The sequence below is a fragment of the Euprymna scolopes genome, chromosome 15, assembly GCF_053919585.1.
Source record: "Euprymna scolopes isolate OS-2025 chromosome 15, ASM5391958v1, whole genome shotgun sequence".
NCBI lineage: Eukaryota > Metazoa > Mollusca > Cephalopoda > Sepiida > Sepiolidae > Euprymna > Euprymna scolopes.
The window spans coordinates 40027019-40039226 of NC_136496.1; the positions used below are offsets into that span (position 1 = coordinate 40027019).

Consider the following 12208-nt stretch of genomic DNA (forward strand, 5'->3'; position numbering starts at 1 on the left):
TAGTTAACAATGAATTTTTCAAATTTACATTTTGTTTTACGCAGTTTTATTTTTAGTGGAATAACTATTTGATTAATAGTACACTAAGGAAACATTCAATTCTTACAGTTACGCTTATGCAATAAACACACACAATAATCTTGTTAACATATATATGCACTCTTGCTTAGTGTAAGGTTGATGCAAATTTAATGTTTTTGACGTTCAATTCCATGTCAGAAAATGGCATTATTTTTTGCACCAAACTTATGCAATATTTAATAGCCATAACATTTTCTATGTGTTCATATCATATGGAAGTTAACGATAAGTTTGACCTTTTACTGCAAGAAAAGTGCAACATTGTTATTTCTCTGGAGCTCTACCTAGTAATCGAACAAGTCACATACTCTATTAGAAATAACAATCTATGAGTTGATTCGAAAGGTCCTCATAAATATATGGGTGTTTCTCGTTCTTATTCTAGCGGATACACAATTTTAAATTGCTCAGCAACTTTATTTTATAGTCTACTATTTTTGTCAACTCAATACCGAGGCTGAATTTTCTTTTCCAGCCTATATTAACATACATTTCACATCAACTTATACGATGAGAAAATACCGCCATAAATTCATCTTTCAATTACCTCGTAAATTCTGTTTCTCCTTCGGGAATTCATGGAATATTCACACTAATTTGTTTTGTACTAAAGACTTTCCATTTAATTTTACTTCATCAACTCCCACTCTTTAAGATTCCATGATAAAATCGCTTGTCGTTTAAAAGAAGCAAATATTGTAAATGATATTGTGGGTATCGTCTATTCTGCTTCTCCTCCTTCTCCGGCCCCTTCCTTGAGTTTTATATACTTCCCCTCCTCACCTAATTCCTCAATCCACAAAACTCTTCCATCTATCTTAATAAAGACTATTTTCTCTCTCTAAGTACATAATGTAAATAGCATTTCCTGTGAGTTAAGAAAGAATCATATTATCATTATTTATACATGTGTATTATTGTAAAAGTCTAGCTTAAGCTTCTTACGAGTCTTAAGAGAACCTTTGTATTGTTTTTTTTTCTATGCAGTTTTCTTCCTTCGTGATCGGAAAACGATCTTGTTCGGCGGAGCAAGTCCCCATGTAAACACTTGAGGGCTTTATATATCGACAGAAATTCAAAAACTAATGAAAGGGGGTTTTATCTAAGAACATTATAAAATAGTCACAGTATTTTTGGTATTTAAGGAAATAACTGTTTTTCAAACGTACTGTTTGTAATTATATAAATAGAGGAACGCCTGCCTCAGGTAAAAGTCATTTACCGAATAATAGAGTTTTGCATCGTTTATGTTCCTATACAAATGTTTTTTAGATGCGGATTCATAATTCGTATTTATTGATTAAATTAATGTTTTACACAATCGTACGGCTGATGTAACCTCCGAGGTGTATCTTGTAGAACTCAGGAATCTTTCTGTAAACTCGGGAATCTGCATGCAATTTCGAATTAAATATTCTATTTAATCTACGGGGTAGTATTCTCTAGTTCCATCAACCATGCTACTTCCTGAGTTTGACAGAAAAGTTCGCAAGTTCGTTAAGATACACATGAACAAGGCCAGAGTTTACATGGACTAAAACCTAGTGTGAATAATAGTCCAAATTATCAAAATGAAGCACTATGCTGATTATAGTTTAAAAGAGTCCGTTGTCTGAGAATAATATTTTCTAATTTACCTATTTAACCCTTATCGAACCTTTAAGGATGTGTTTAGGTTGAGTATTAGCGCTTCTAAATGTACACGATCTTAGAGAGAATCACATGTAAATGTGAGAGGGTGAATCTGGAAAATCATCAGATGTGTCGCTAACGTTACATACCAACGTTTTGCTGCTTATGCTGTTTAAAGACCGCGATATTGTCAAAATCTTCTGAGGAATTTATAGAAAACGCTGGAAGGTGCTGCACGAAATTTATGTGATCTTTGTTGCAAACGTTGGTCAATTCTTCAATCAAAAGTATATTATTTCTGTCAGCTAATTAAATTGAACATTAATTCAAAAATAAAAACAATTTCAATGAAAAATTTCAATAATATTTTTAGACAACTTTAGATATTCAAATTTAAATCAAGAAAATATTAAATTTAAGGAAGGTTTAATGGATAAATTGATTGAATAACAAACACGTGATAGCAAATGGCTTTGTTTTTTTATATTATTTTAAATTTAAATCTATTGTTAAATCGTTTTCAATCAAGTTAAATATTTAATTTTTTTATAAGCCAATGATATTAAACAAATGTTTTCTTTATGAACTTTTGTATTAGGGTTACGCCGCTAATCATTTCGGCAGCTTCCGGTGTTTTCCATAAACCGATGATTTCGATGATAGCACTGTCCTTATACTTCATAAGTACGAATACCGTCATTTTGACTGGATATCTTAGGCGTTGGCATGAGTTGTCTGCATTCGGAATCAATGGTCAGTGTCCATGATACATTATTCATCAAGTTGAAGCAAAAAACATTGTTCTCATGATGCATGAAACAATCGGTGGAGCCATCTCTGCTTAACGATAAAATTATTAAACACGGACATGGAAACAAAAAAAAAAAACGATAGGAGAAGGAATTGAGGAGAAAAAAGGACAATTTGTTGAAGTAATTTTTTCAGGGAGATTTACAAAAGACAAATTAATAAAACATTGTTCTTTACTCTTCTCTATCATTTTCTGTAAAGATTTCCCCCACCCAACTGCAGAGGGGTAAATTGCTATGAAACAATAATGAAAGGATGCTAGAAGCAAACTAAAGATAAATTTCGATCACTATTGTGTAAGGTGACTTTACATCGGATTGAAAAATTATAATTCGTAAAATTCTGTAGCATCTATTTTAAAATGTATTCCTTGTAAAGACAAAGCAAGAAATAAATTAAAACCCTGATTAAGAGATACTACAAACAAAATCTTAAGACTAATATAATAAAATATAATACCATTTAATACACACTTGACACTAGTGTGATTTAATAGAGTTAAAATAGTATTTTCATATAAGGTTAGGTTTAGCAGAGAAATGGAAAAGTCGAATCTAAGAAAAATAATAGAGTTCAAGTACCAAGATATGATGTCAGAGACAGGAAATCAGAGGATATGAAAAGGACAAACATTTTCCTGCTTTGGCCACTGAACATGTCCACATCCTTGTCTATTTCCTCGAAGCATGCAATGAGATATAATTTCAAAATCTTGTTATAAAAAGTCAATGGCAATAACAATTACTTTGAGAGGCGTAACTATCCAATGAGCAATTATATTTCAGCTAAAGAAGCAAATAGTTTCTTTCTGTATATCACAGCGTTTATATCTCTTCATACTATATACGTTGATGTCTCTTCATACTATATACGTTGATGTCTCTTCATACTATATTACGGTTATTATTACTGATTTACGCTAATTTCTAAATAAAAATACCAGTAAAATTAGAGTAACAAAATAAATACATATACTGCTATGTTTAGAACGCATTCAAAAGTATCATTGTGATAAAGCACGTTTGAATTTGAAACAATATACATCTTAATGGATAATTATAAATAACCTCGCAAAGAAAAGGGTTAAATAAGGGTAATGAATAAATGTAAGTAGACTGCTACTGAGAATAATAGCCCATAATAAGACGTCCTGACGGCTGACCAAACTATCGGGTTTCAAATCATCGCATATCTATAATTAAGGTAATGAAAACATCCTGCTATGTTCCCTTCGTTATAAATCTATGATATTACGCAAAAACCATAATGATTTTATGAGGGTTATATTTCAAAACCTATTTATAATAATAGAGAAATACGTCAGTGCCTATGCTCTCAGGCTAGTTATTCGATTTCACGGTATGTCATTTGCTAGGAACTTATTTTCTATTAATGCGCTGTTTTCTATTTATAAAAGAAGCTAATATCGCTCATATTTCTAAAGTACAAAGAAGTATGCCCGAGCGTTACCAGTTATTGATGATATTTTAGCCTCGGTTGGGTCGGCAAAATACTTGTCAAAGTTAGATTTGAAGTCAGGGTACTGGCAGGTTAAATTGAATGAGAATGATAAGGAAAAAACTGCATTCACCTGCCACAAGGGGTTGTTCCATTTTAATGTAATGCCGTTCGGACTTGCGAACGCCCCCGGGGTCTTCCAGGAATTGATGTCCGTAGTATTACAAGGGCAGGAAGAATTCACTGTACCGTATTTGGATGACATTTTAATATTCTCCAATACAAAGGAAGACCATATAAAACATATAGATAAGGTCTTAGGTAGTTTGCGCAAGCATAATCTTAGATTAAAGGCAACAAAGTGCGAGTTTTTTAATAAAGAAATACAGTATCTGGGGTTCAAAGTTAGTGAGAGGGGTATACAGCCAGACATGGATAAAGTCAAGTCTATAAAAATGATTTCGACTCCAACCACTGTAAAGCAAGTAAAAGCTTTCATTGGTATGACATCGTACTATCGGCGATTTATAAAAAATTTTTCCGATATCGCCGAGCCGTTAATCCGATTAACGAGGAAGCATGCACGATTTTATTGGGACGATGCATGTCAGTCTGCCTTTGATAGCTTAAAAACGAAGCTTGCAGATATGGTAACACTGGCTTATCCCGATCCGGATAAGGACCACCGATTGTATACGGATGCCTCTGATCATTCGATTGGGGCATGTTTATCACAAATGGTCTATGATCCAAAAGAGGGTAAAGAGGTAGAAAAACCTATTTACTTCTTATCCCATAAGTTGAGTGATACTCAAACCAAATGGTCAACAATAGAAATAGAGGCATATGCGATACACTATGCCCTGAATAAATTAAATCACTATTTGCATAGTGCTACGTTCACCATCTAGACCATTGGAGTATTTATTAGACTCACCAATTCAAAATAGGAAAATACAGATGTGGGCTTTAAGTATGGCTGGCTATAATTGCACCATACGCTACCTGAAGGGGAAAGACAACGTCTGTGCGGATCTCTTGTCACGCGCTGTAGATTCGAGCCAGGACAATGATGATCCCCCTGTAGAAATAGACAGTAGGAATTATACGGTGAGTGCAAAAAACTCAAATCATTTTGAGCCAAAAGATTTTGCATCACATAAGGATGCTGAAGACTTATCGGTAACTCACGAGCGTCCTACATTATCGGGTTTAGATGTAAGTAAGGAACAGGAAGCAGATAGAGATATTGTAGATTTAAAGATGCGAATGAAAAACGTAAAGCGTCCAAGATGGAACGAAAAAAGTACATAATAATGGACGATGTAGTATATTACTTGTCGCAACCCGACGACGAACCGATAATTAGGTTATATATACCGTCGCATCTAAGAGAAAGGGTGTTAGTTCAAAACCATGATGATAATGGTCACATGGGCGTGGAAAAAACGTTTCACGCTATTAAGCAAAAATATTTCTGGCCTGGTTTATTTAAACAAATAAACGAATACATAGGTAAATGTATTCCGTGCCAAACCAGAAATTTGAGGAAACAGCAACCTCAAATGCAGGAGTGCGATTTGCCTCCTTTTCCTTTCGCTAAACTAGCGTTAGATGTTTCCGGGCCTTACACAAAAAACTCTATCAGGCAACCAATACATAGTGACTTTTATAGATATGTACAGTGGTTGGCCGGAGGCTTTTGCGGTTCCGAATAAGAAAGCAGAAACAGTGGTGCATCTGTTGATTGACGAGATTTTTCCCAGATTCGGGGCACCACTGCAGCTTTTAACGGATAATGGGCCTGAGAACATAAATAAAATAATGAAAAAGGCATTAGAGGACCTCAACGTGCATCATGTGACCACATCGTTCTATCACCCCCAGAGTAACGGCAAAGTTGAAAGATTCCATAGAACAATGCATGACGTCCTAGCGAAGAAAATAGGGAACAATGAACCGTCGTGGGATATATACATGAATCAGATGTTAGCGGCTGTCAGGTTCCATGTAAGCGAAACGACGAAATTTTCACCCTATTATTTACTCTACAATAGAGATGTTGTTCTGCCGTTGGACAATATTCTAAGACCCCGTAGAGTATACTATGGGGATGAAAATCATGAAATCGCTCTACAGGAAATGCATCGAACCTTCACTTTAGTAAGGAGTAATATAAAAAATGCTAGGAAAAAATGATAGATAGATCTAAGAAGAAAACAAAAGCCGTCGAATTTAAGGTTGGTAATTTGGTGTATTATAAAAACCACCAAAAGCGAGGAAAACTAGATGTACGATGGAAACCGTACTACGTAGTGATAGAAAAGACTGGGCCGGTTTCATATAGAATTAAGGATCAATTAACGGGCTCTGTAACGAAGGCGCATGCAGAACATCCCAGAGCAGCGTCTATCGAGGAGTGGGAGATTCCCACTACAGAGAGGCCGTTAAGAAAAGCTGCATTGTCTGTTCCAAAGGAATCTAGTGATTCAGACAGCGAATCAGCCACAGACGAAGCTGATTATGCAATGCAGAGGAGTCATCATCAACGCGAGGGGTCGGATGAGGAATCTGACGTACCGTTGATGGAACGAAAGATCGTGACACGGAGCATGACGGCGGGACGTGAAACCAATATAGATGAAATCAGCTGCCCGTATCCGTCGTATGCAGTGCACGAGAGTAGAAATAGGGACCAACCTCTCGTAAATAGAGTTAGTATGAGGTTTGGTAGCGGGGAGGAAGAACAGGAGAGAGGGAATTGTTTAGGATGGGTTAGAAAAATACTCTGTTTGTAAATAGATTAAGTAAAATGGGAACACCGTCCTATTCAATAAAAAAAATGAATAAATAAAAGATCCCTTATCTCCATGGTTAAAGCAACTGACGTCTTAGGGAAGGATAGAGCTGCTTCTTATTTAAAAAAAGTCATTGGAATGTAAAGTTAAAACTTATGTCCAGGGTTCGATTTCTGCTTTCTCTTATTTTCACTTTAACTAATATCTCTATTTTTATACTTACATGAACAGGGGACAGCCCTTATCATGTAACAGTATGACCGGGTAGATGTGTTAAGTAAGTAAATATTTATTCGTAGTCAGTATCGCCTATGGTGTGGTTTGAACTGTCAACGCACATAAAACTGCCACATAAAAGTTATTTATACTCAACGGATTTATTCTTGCGCCTCATTTCTATGAAGAAGTTAAAAGGTTATATCGAACGAAATGTTGCGAGAATTATATGTATGAACATTTTATTCCAAATAATACAAATAAATCAGATGAGATTACAAAAAGGTGAGTTTTAACAAAGATATGAGTAAATCCCAAATGAAAAACATTAATGAAACGTTTTGATGTTTTGGATAAAGTGTGCCCTCTTTGTGCATAGCTTTCTTATACAGCGTAACATTTTTGTTTTTTAATTTGGGGGCCTCTCAATCTGAGATCCGTCTAGGATAAGGGTTAATGAGTGTTAGGTAGATGGTGAGGCAACACCGTAATAATCAGTTATGCTTGAACTAGAGTAGGGGTTATTTATATTAGAGGTCGGTTAAATAAGACATTATTTACATTAGAATTGAAAACGGCCGTGCTATAGTTAGCTGAGAAGCATCCCTGCGGTATATTGCTCCAAAAACAGAAGTTCTAGGAAAGGAACTTTTCTCATGGAATTTTCGTTTAGTTTTAGGCACAGATAAAAAGCGAGGGAACTTATTGACTGTTGCGGTAGCTAAACGGGTAATTAGTGCAACAGTTTTACAGTAGATCATTTATATAAGTAACGATAAGGCAGAGATAGACTTGCAACGTGTATTCCTTCAGAACGCAGGGAGTTAATAAGGTTTGAAAAACCGATAATTTATCTTAATCTTACTACTAAACACGTGAAAACTAAATGATCTCATTTTCATTTTTATTTATTCAGTTGAAATGATAATTTCTAACACTGGACACGCCGTTTTATATATATTCAAGTGAGAGACATTATTGACATTTTTTTCTGTTTCTTGGTATTTTTTACTCTTCCAATATTAGTTGAACTTTGGCTTTTGTATAGCATCAATACTTTATTCCAAATAAGTAAAATGCACTTAATATATAAGTTGGTATATGTCAGCGGGTTTTATGTTCGATTTATTGGTGGTGAGTATCTGGGGCATGTAGCCACACAAATGGTTTCGCAATCAGATAATTCGTTTTTTTCATAGCTCAGTGGCCATTAAAACTGCAGGACTGAAACGTATCATACTTTATTACAGACATCGGTTTTTTGAAGCTAGGATATTGAATTTGCAATATTTTGTAAAAGATCATCTGAACACAACTAAGTATATATGTAGTCACATTATTATTCGGCATTAATGGTTAGCTATGCAATGTGAACCACGTAGGCGTAACTCGAGAAATATTCGCATTGTTACAATTTTAAACAAATACATATAGAAGAGACATATTTGTTCTTCTGTTTCTGAAAATTTTTGAGATAAGGATTGATAATTTGTAGCATTTATAGTATTCGGAATACAGCTCGCATATTGAGTGATATTTTCATAATGTTAAGACCGATGTAATCTCCGACTCTTTTTTCAGGTATCTCTTGTCGAACTCGGGAATACTTCTGTCGAACGCGGGAATCTGCAGGGATCCGGAGCATAGCGAATAAAATACTAGGTAAGATTCAGTTCAATGCGATACTCTTCTTGGGGTTGAAATTACAATCATTAGTGCGGCAGGCGATACGCAGAATACAGTAGACAATTACGTTAACAGTTTTACCCGGTTATGGCTGATTGAAAGAGAGCATGTTACCGTGTGTATTATATAAAGAATTGCGTCTGGAATTCTGCGCCGATTTTCAAACTCGACAAAAAGATTTTCGAGTAAAACAAGTGTCACCTGACGAACTTCAGAGATTACATAAACTAAACTAACACTTGAGTTAAGAACAGTAGTGTGAATACTACAAATAATACTTTTATGTTTATTTAAATGATATTTAGTTTATAAAACAATTAGTAATTTTTTTCCTTGTATGCACTAGTAGATATATATTTAGTATTTTAAAAGCAACATTATATAAATTAATGTAAAAAGCATTGTGCATGTTTTAGTTCGTATAAATATAATAAACTGTAAACTAAGTGTGTGATTACTTTCACGTCGACGATTTCTATTTTGCATTAAATTTGTTTTAATCTGAACGTAGACATGAGGGATAAAGTAACAATTTTTGTTCGGTTCTTAAAAGTTTAAAATAAAATTGATTACTTAGGAAATAAAAATAAAAATAGTGTACAAGGATTGCTTCTTTAGATATTCACACCGTCAACACCTCCAACAGAAATTATACTTTCGGGTGAATGCATAAGTTAAACAATCATACCAATTCAGTTTTCAGTCTCTGATCTATTAAGGCAGAATAAAAAAATAGGACGCATTTCTTTTGGAATGTCCCGCTTATATGAATATAAAGAATATGCCATATTATAATAATATTGTAAAACCACGTCAACACATCGGTTCACATTAGATCACACTTCAGATGGGTGACAATTTGGGAATACCAAGCACCGTAAGTAGAAAGGCGTCAAAAGCTCGCTAAAGAACTGCAAACTTAATCTCATCATCTCTCCTGGCGGGTATATACAAACGATTTGTGATCGCTTGTAAATTTGATATCCCTATGTAAATTTCTATTTTAGAGAAAGCTAGTTGAACACACCGAGGGTAAGTGTCGTTTCGGCTTTGGTAAACTATAAATAAATACATATTAGTCTTTATGATAAAGTGATAGACTTGTGTATTTTTAAGAATAGCACTTTGAAGTGCAATATTACGATTTGAGTTGGTTGGTTGTTTTTGTTTTACGGCATATCAACCCTTTTCGGGTTATTTAATGCCGAATCCAAAGATTTTGAAGAAATTTTTTTTTAATAGTATATATTTGTTGTTTTCACGTCGGTTTCTATTTAACCCATAGTTGGGACCCTAACAGGTACTACCACTCCAGATCAGAGTGGACCTGGGAGCAATGGTAATTAAAGGGTGGCTCCACACACCCCAAAGCCCACGAGCTGGGGCCTCGCCACTGGATATAGTTTAAGGTCATATCCAGGACACCCATTGAGGGACTTTTACCCTCTGCAGGGGGGGCAGTCGGCGTATTCTAATGCCCCACCGACAGGGCCACGATTTGAGCAATATGATATTTTAATATAGTGTTGTGGTATCAAGTAACTTATTTGACTGTATAAAGTTCTTCGTTCAAAATAGTAAATTTAGTTAAATTTGTATATTAATTAGCTTAGGATTTTAGGGATATTAGAGCTTTCCATTGCAAACAGAACGTTTGAGAAATGGAATACCGTTTATGATTTTAAAAACTAAAGTTTCAACGAACATATTTGAAATATACTAACCTATGTATTCTCTTTGCCCTTACAACTGTCAATTGCAAATGAAAGAGATTGGTAATACAATATGACTGAGGTTTTTAGAACTCTCGAAAACAAATTAAATGTAATAAAATAATAAACTATGTTAGTAAGCTTATCGCCTGAACAAAAACGATAGGTTAATCTAATAGATAATTCATCTTTGCATTAAATAAATGAATAGTATATGGCGTTTGTTCTATCAAAACTTGTCGAACATTTGAGTAAAAACGGAAGTCCCACGTAATAAAATGCCAGTCATTTCTTTACAGTTGTAGAACTTTAATGTGCAAACGAATAGCGCTATGAAGAATATCAGAATATAATTAAATATCATCAGTTTTACAAACAAATGCAACACACAAATATAATCTGACTACAATCACTCATCATAGTTATTTCATTTTGATAGAAAGAAAGAACAGAGTGAATAACATATTTATGAGTTGTTAATATTTGCGGAAGTAATAATGCGCAGATAAATGATCTGAAAGAAAATTAAAGATTGTAAAGAAAAAAAAAACGAAAACCAGAATAACTCTGAAGAGTTGAGCATATCAAAAGAATGAACTTCTAAAGGAAAAATAGTTTTTGCCGGAAGTCAAATTCTTCAAAGAAATGGATACTTCCGTCCAAGACAGATGTTGCTCACCATTGAGCTCTTTCACCATTCTATCTGGAAATGTAAATCCCAATAGCATAACATCCTATGGCGGTGTATAATCAAAGAATAAACGGTTCTGATTATGAAGAAAAATGGTCTCAAATCAATAAATATAAATGCACAAAGCAAATACATATATTTTATTGATTAATGTATACTGGTATAAACTCAATAAATTACACACACGCGCGCACACACGCACACACATACACACACACACACACACATATATATATATATATATATATATATACATTATAACCTAGAAAGAATTATTAAAAAACATAGTAATACAATACTTAAAAACGACAACAATAATTACAATATTATCAGTAGCACAAATAAATCAGATTGTCCACTCGAACAACAATGCTTACAGACTGAAGTTGAATACAAAGCTACTTTGCCGAATAGACAATCTAAATGATAAAAAATACTACATCGTTCTTGCTGAAACCTCTTTTAAAGACCGTTTTAGAGTCAAGAAATGCTCCTTCAATAACCCCAACTATTCCAATAAAATCTCATTAACTACCAACCACTTAAACCTGATTCAAAATAATCTCACGCTCACAAATAAATGCGAAATAATCCAAAAGGTTAATACCTATTAATCTTTATACTTTTCCTCTTCCTTTGTTTACATGAAGACGTTTTAATTACTAAATTTAAAGATAGAGATAAATCATTAAACATTAAAAATGAAACGTTAATTGTTTGCAGCCATTAAAATCACTCCTTCTTAGCAACTTACACCATACTGAAGTTCATATAAAGCACTTCCAACCTAAACGATTGCACACTCTTAACACTACAGACACTCACAAATATTACATTAAACACTATTTTGCTTCATCATTTGTCAAGCAGATTACTTTAACTCTTACTTTTTAATTATGTGTTTTAGTTCTTTGAACTTATCTTATCCCCTTATACCTTTAATTACAACACTTCTTATTAACCGAAAATTTCTTTGAAATATAATTACGGTCAACCTTCAAATTCCCAATTTATTCCTATATCTATGCGTAATAATCTCCACTAATAATTCCAAACATAATTAGTAATATTCCCCATTAATAACTCCAAATTTAAAAAATAAAATTACAAAACTCATGTTGTTA

At 33.9% G+C, this 12208-nt stretch overlaps 1 protein-coding gene across 1 annotated transcript in view; it reads right to left on the reverse strand.

Annotated features, from left to right (window-relative positions):
* LOC145293788 (uncharacterized) overlaps nt 1-12208 on the reverse strand; it is a 185371-nt gene that overhangs the window by 2909 nt on the left and 170254 nt on the right. The gene's annotated exons all lie outside the window — the stretch shown is intronic.